Here is a 6,798-nt window from a genome sequence, read left to right on the forward strand (position 1 = left end):
CAGATTTACTGGAAGCAAATTCCCTAAACTGCCCGCTGCCACTGAAAGCTGGCATTGGGCCAGAGACAAGATGCATGATAAATCTCCCTTCCCAAAATTTAGCAAAACGTATTATAGCCATTGGTTTGTTTGCTGAGACACCAACATATATTTTGTAATGCATTGACTGTTCCCCACCCCCCACCCCACCCATTGTCCAGGTTCAAAAGCTGAGGCCCTCCACAGGTTTGGGCCCAATGGATTTTCCCCTTTGGCAAAAAATACATTTTGCTAAAACTCCTTAGGTCCATCTACTGTCATAAGGACACCATGACATCACCAGTGTCAAAATCAAATTCAGCTACCCTTTCAATACATTTCTGATTGTGGAGTGGAATCATCTTTTTTGCCTCACACAGCGGTATCTTGAGCCGGCCCTGATCTATATCTAGCTGCATAAAAAACTGCTCTGTTAATGAGCTGGCTGTCTAGAGAACATGGAAATATTCTTTTGTTAGGCATTTTAAGGGTGCTTTTAAAGGGAGTCTCTGAATCTGGGGTTTTAAGCAGCATTAAAAACAATAATAGCTGTTTAGGTTGGCAAATGAGGGTTAGGTGTATTTAATCAAATATTCTGTTGATTTCTAGGGGTTAGCATGGAAAATTTGTTTAATTCATGTAGAAGTGATGCCATCTCAGTTTTCAGTGGGTGAAGAGATTTCAGTGGGAAGAAGGCAACATCCATGGAAAAGGCTGAAACTCCACTTTTGGATGAATTCAGGTTTACACAATTAGGAAAAAAAACCCTTTATTTCAAAAACATTTGTTGTGGTTTGGATTTGTAAATTTTACATTTACTTCATTCCCTTCATCTCATGATTTACACAACCCTCTTATTTGTAGTGAAGGGTCTGGAAACCATGTGCTATGATGAAAGACTTAGGGAGCTGGGTATGTTTAGCCTGGAGAAGAGACAGTAAAGAGGTTTAATAATAGTCCTCTTTAAGTATTTGAAAGGGTGTCACATTGAGGATGGAGCAAACTTGTTTTCTGCTGCTCCAGAGACTAGAACATGGAACAGTGGATGCAAGCTCCAGACACAGAGATTCCACCTCAACATTAGGAGGAACCTCGTGACAGTGAGAGCTGTTCGACAGTGGAACACACTCCCTCAGAGTGTGGTGGAGTCTCCTTCTTTGGAGGTTTTTAAACAGAGGCTGGATGGCCCTATGTCGGGGATGCTTAGATTTTGAGTTCCTGCATGGCAAGGAGTTGGACTGGATGGCCCTAGTGCTCTCTTCCAATTCTATGATTCTATGTAGTCATTTCTCAGAAATAACTGTACACAACATTTTGTGTTCCTGAGTAGCTGCATTTTTAAATGAGCTTTTGCATTGCAGAAATGGTCAACTACTTCGCTTAACCAGCTCCTGATTTCACAATTCACATAGCAGACATAAGAATTTTCAACGTCTCTTCACTCGTTTCTTATAAATGGTAGACTTTGCTCTTTCCTTTGTTCTTTTTGTTGAGAAAGTTAGAATTCTTTTCCTCTGTCATGTAACAATAAAAACTTTCCCCCAAAGCTATATTTTACATACTGGAAACCACTCAACATGAGTCAGCAGCATAACTGGATTCAAAATTCCTGTCCAGCCTCAAAGCTGCTAGTATGTGTTATAAAATAATGGTTCAAATTCTGTTAAGGACATGCATAGGTGTAAGACATGCTATTCATGCAGGGCCAAAAAAAAAAAAATCAACATTGCAATGGACATATTCTGCTGATAGCAGCAGACAGAATGTTCATAAACCAGTGGCCCTAAACTAGTGCCTGTCATCAGTAATGGATTGGATGAGGGCAGACAAGACAGAAGTGATCTTAGGCCCCATACAGACAGGCCAAAATAAAGGTGCTTCAGGTCACTTTAGAGATATGCTGTTTAAATGATGCCTGTGTCCTAAGAGTCTGGAAGCCACACCAAAGTCATGCTCCAGTCCTTAAGACTTGGGACACTCTCTCAGTCTCAGAGGATGGAAATAGTAAACTCCTTCTGAAGAAACTTGCCAAAAAAGCCTGTGATAAGTTCGCCTTAAGGTCACCCTAACTCAGAAACAACGTGAAGGCACATAACAACAATGGAAGAGGAGGAGGAAGTTTATCTTTGCCTTATCTTTGTGAAGTGCAAATTGTGAATTATGTATTGTGGTTGCACATCCTATGCTTTGCATTGTCATTGTGCATTGTGCAATTTATAATGGCACGTAGTCATTGACGAGTGGTGCAGTGTTGCTGTTACACATGAGGGTTCCATAGCACTCATGTAATGTTTCAAGCTCCTCTGCTGCTGCACCCCATCAGCCAGTAAATAGCCTTTTGGGGATGAGAGAGAGCAGATAAAAGGTAGGATTTTGCAGGGTTGAGAAAGATGAGAGAACACAATTCTGCCTGGGTAGAATTTTATGTCCTTGTTTAGGATCGCAGCCCAATAACAAATAAATTTTTCATAAAAGAACTCCCATGAAATGTGTGTGCATGTGTGTTGGCGGGGGGAGCCCTCTCATAATCTTATCCAGCATGGAGTTTAAAAACAACAACAATCCTTCACTCTTGCATGCCAGAAATGGAATAAGTGATAATTTATAGCCCTGGTCTACACCACCTGTTCTAACCCATGGGCAGAGGTGATGGAAATGAGCTTTCTTCTACCCTATTATGCACAATTATTAAAAAAAACCCCTCACATCACATTAAGTTTCAAACATATGACACATACTTATCTTACATTTTTCTGTAACATAAGTCACTGAAATAAATAATGTCACTGAATGCAAATCAAAGTCTATTAAATACATTGCACTGCATTAACAAACTCTGGCAGTCCTTGATACTTTGATCTTATGAACTGTTGTAGTAGAGTTAATTCATTAAATTGTTTGTTCCTCTCAGTAGTCCACCTTTTTCCTATCACTTTAATCATTAACTTTTACATATGCAGTGGCATCTTATTTGTATGAATTTGTGTTTTTACAAATACTTACCTACATAATCTGCTCATAGTTCTCCTATGTTTTTCCTGCCCCTTTTTGTTTCCTTGACCCTGGATTGATGATTGTTTCTGCCTTTTTCTACTGCCCCTGTTAGATGTATTTTTACTTATCATTTTCCTGTTCCTGTTTGTAATAATGGTTTTAATTGCTAACTGAATTTTATCTGTATTGTAATGTTTTTAAAATTCTGTAAGCCGCCCTGATCATTTCTTGGAAGGGCGGGGTAGAAATAAAATTTATTATTATTATTATTATTATTATGATTTGAAACATTAAATTGTAGCACTAATATATAGAGGTAAATATATTTCACAAATAATGGGCTTCATAAAAGTTGTGTGGCTGTTTATGAATTTTGGGGAGGGTTTTTGTTTTTTTGTTTTTTGTTTGTTTTAAAAAGAAAAGTAAATGGATTCATTTTTTCATGAAAAAAAGAGCAAAGTTTGAGAATGAGCTGATAATCTTTGTATGCATTTCAAGATTTTTAATGTTCAGTGTTTAACTTCATAAATTGTATAATTGTTTTAAAAATCTCTCTCACACACACACACACCCCTACTCTTTTATTAATGCTTTTGTATTGTTTTTAACTGGTATTGTTTTAAATATGGTGTTAGCCACCTCAAGTTCCATTATTGGGAGAAAGGCAATAAAAATGAATATAATAAATAAAAAAATAGTACAGTTTCAATCATTGGTAGTAACCGAGCAGATATTTCAATGTGGCTGATGTTGTCATGATAGGGTTAGATATGATTCTTATTTTCATTTTGCTAAAATTTGAAGAACCAAGGTTTTGTGTGTTTGTTTTGCCATTCCCTTTATTTCTGATGTTGAAGCTGCGTATATATAAATAGCCAAAATGGCACCATTCATATAGAAAATCAGAAAGCACAATGGAGCTCCACAATCTGCAGAACTGCAGAACATCTATTTAGGGTGGGGGAATAGCAACACTCAATGGGAAAAACCACAAAAAATGGATTGATGAAAACTGAAAATCACTGGATACACACGAGTGACTGACTTGAGAGAGGAAAACTAGTTGGGGTTGGAATTCCAGTATCCTGGAAGAGGACATGGCTGGCTGATTAGGAGCCCTAGTGGTGCAGTGGCTAAATGCCAGTACTGCAAGCCACAAGGTTGTGAGTTCGATCCCAGGGGCTCCAAGGTTGACTCAGACTTTCATCCTTTCATACATCAGCAAAATGAGTACTGGCTTGTTGGGGGCAATTAGCTTACAGATTTTAAACTGCTTAGACAGTGCTAAATTCACTGATAAGTGGTATATAAATATTCACGCTATTGCTATTGCTATTGATTAGAATGTGAAAAAGGATAAAATGACTATATAGTGCATTTTGTTTTAAGCCCCACTTGTATTTATCATTATCACCTATATTGGTACTGTTGAAGACATTTTGTGATGCAAGACAGAAATAGTCAAGGTAGGGGACATGTGCTAACAACAGCAAAATTTAAAGGATACATTTTTAAGCCAAGGCACATGTGCCATATTGAGCCTGCTCCTGCCCTATATGGCTACTGCTAATAGTAATATATTGAACAGTAATATTAATACAGAGTATAAAACATTAATCAGTCTTGTCTGCCTTCATAGTCTGAGATCTCTGTTATGAGGCCAGTGACTGCCAAGAACATAGCAGTGATTTCACAGCTTTTGTGTTTATGTCTGTTTATTTATATGCAATAAGAATAACCAGTCATCTGAAAATATATTAATTTATTTCATTAAAATAGTCATAAAACACTCTGCAGCATAAGATCTCTGTATATATTATAGTACAGTGGACCCTCTGTATCCACAGAGTCTTTATCCATGGAGTCAACCCTCCATGCTTGAAAATGTTTTATTAAAATGTTAAATTCCAAAAAGCAAACCTTGATTTTACCATTTTATATAAGGAGCGTAATTTTACTATGCCACTGTATATAATGGAACTTGAGCATCTACGGAGTTTGGTGTCCATGGGAGTTTATATATAAAAACTGACAGCTCAGTTCATAAGCTTTCCATTTGATTCCAATTCCTTCATTAATCGTATTACTGTTGGTGCTTGTATTGTTAATGTTTTAAAAGAAATCAGATACTCTGCATTATATTCTGTATAAGAAAACACAATTGGTGTACAAAATGTGTAAGTGCAGAAATATACAAAGTATGTATTACTGGAATTCTATTTGCATTTTTTCTCTGTTCTCCTACCTCCCCCTCTCCCCAGTGATGTGCTCTTTATCAAACGTCAATATGAATAATTTTTCAGCTGCTGTTGTGCATAAAAGATCAGAGCCTCATCAATAATACCTAAGTTCGTGTGCGTGAAGGTGGAAGAGGGCAGACACAAAAGCATGGAAGATTTAATTTTCAGATCACATGAATTTCTATTGCTTCCAAGGGACAAAACCAGGCACAATCTGTAATTTGTATCTGCTGTGCTTATTTCAGATGCCTTTGTGCTATAAAGCTGGGTTACAGAAATAAATAAAAAGACTGGTGCCAACTCCAGGGAATCCTTCCAGAAGGTGTATTTCTTTCTGCAGAGTCAATTTCAGACATAAAATGCAGAGATATTGATCATCTTCAACTAAATGAACTTTCAGATTTATTCAGAGCCATAAACGATGCTTTGATAAATAGGGAAATGATATATGGATTGACCTTGCATATAGAATTGTGTTAAACAAGAAAATTCTTTTTCCATCATAAGAGAGAACAAGCCTCCCCTTTCATCCCTTGGATCCTATCAACACTCATCAACAAAATATGTAGAGCCTGCACAGATTTCCTGGTATATCAGTCCCAATTAAGTGAATGGCAAAGATCCCTTTGCTTCATACTCCACTAGAAGGCTTTGCTTGCAAATCTCATTAAAAATAGAGTGGTGGAATCATTGAGGGCTGGATGCATTTACACACATGCAGCCGGCAGGGGGAAGGAAGGAAGTTTATTGAGGCCTAAAATCCATGAGTCTTCCTTGATTCATTTTAGCTTAAACAGCAGGTAAGAACATAGAACCCTGCCTTATACTGGTGCAGAGCAATGGTTCATAATTCAAAGGGCCTTATCATATGCGCCCCTCTGCTGTTACAATTGTGTTTCCTCTAAAACTTTCCTCTAAAGTTTTGGGAAGAAGGTTGAAGGGGGAAGAGAAGAGAGGGAAGGAGGAAGGGGGCTCCAAATAATTCTCCAAATTAATGAGAATGGGGCTCTGGGACTGCTGGAGAAGAGAGATATGTGTGTATGCATGCGCGCGCGTGTGTCTGTGAGAGAGAGGGGGGGTATTACCATTGCAGCAACAGAGACTGTGCAAAGAGGCCAGATCTCCCCTGAACAGTACAATTTCCTTACCCAAGCCTTGCCTACTGACCAATCAAATTTAGCAGAAAAGTACTATGGAACTTTCACACTGTATATCAAATGCAACAAAGGATATCATTATTGGACTATTTCTGTAAGTAAAATAGAAAAAAAAAGAATCACATTTACAATGATCTCTTATATCATACTGATGGAACAGTACCAACAACATGCAGTTGGGATGAATCCAGCACACTATGATCCTGGTAAACCTATGCTCTACTGATCTCATGCAATAAAGTCCATCACATTATTTACACATACTGGCAGTGACTCATCAGAATTTCAAGCAAGGGACTTTCATACCTATATCTGGAAATGCCAGTGATTTAAAACTGGAATTTCTGGATAAAAAGAATCACCACTGCCCATCAATAACTTAGTGTAAA

The sequence above is a fragment of the Sceloporus occidentalis genome, unplaced genomic scaffold (genome assembly GCF_023333645.1).
Source record: "Sceloporus occidentalis isolate IW3139 unplaced genomic scaffold, rSceOcc1.0.p SCAF_2, whole genome shotgun sequence".
NCBI classification, from domain to species: domain Eukaryota; kingdom Metazoa; phylum Chordata; class Lepidosauria; order Squamata; family Phrynosomatidae; genus Sceloporus; species Sceloporus occidentalis.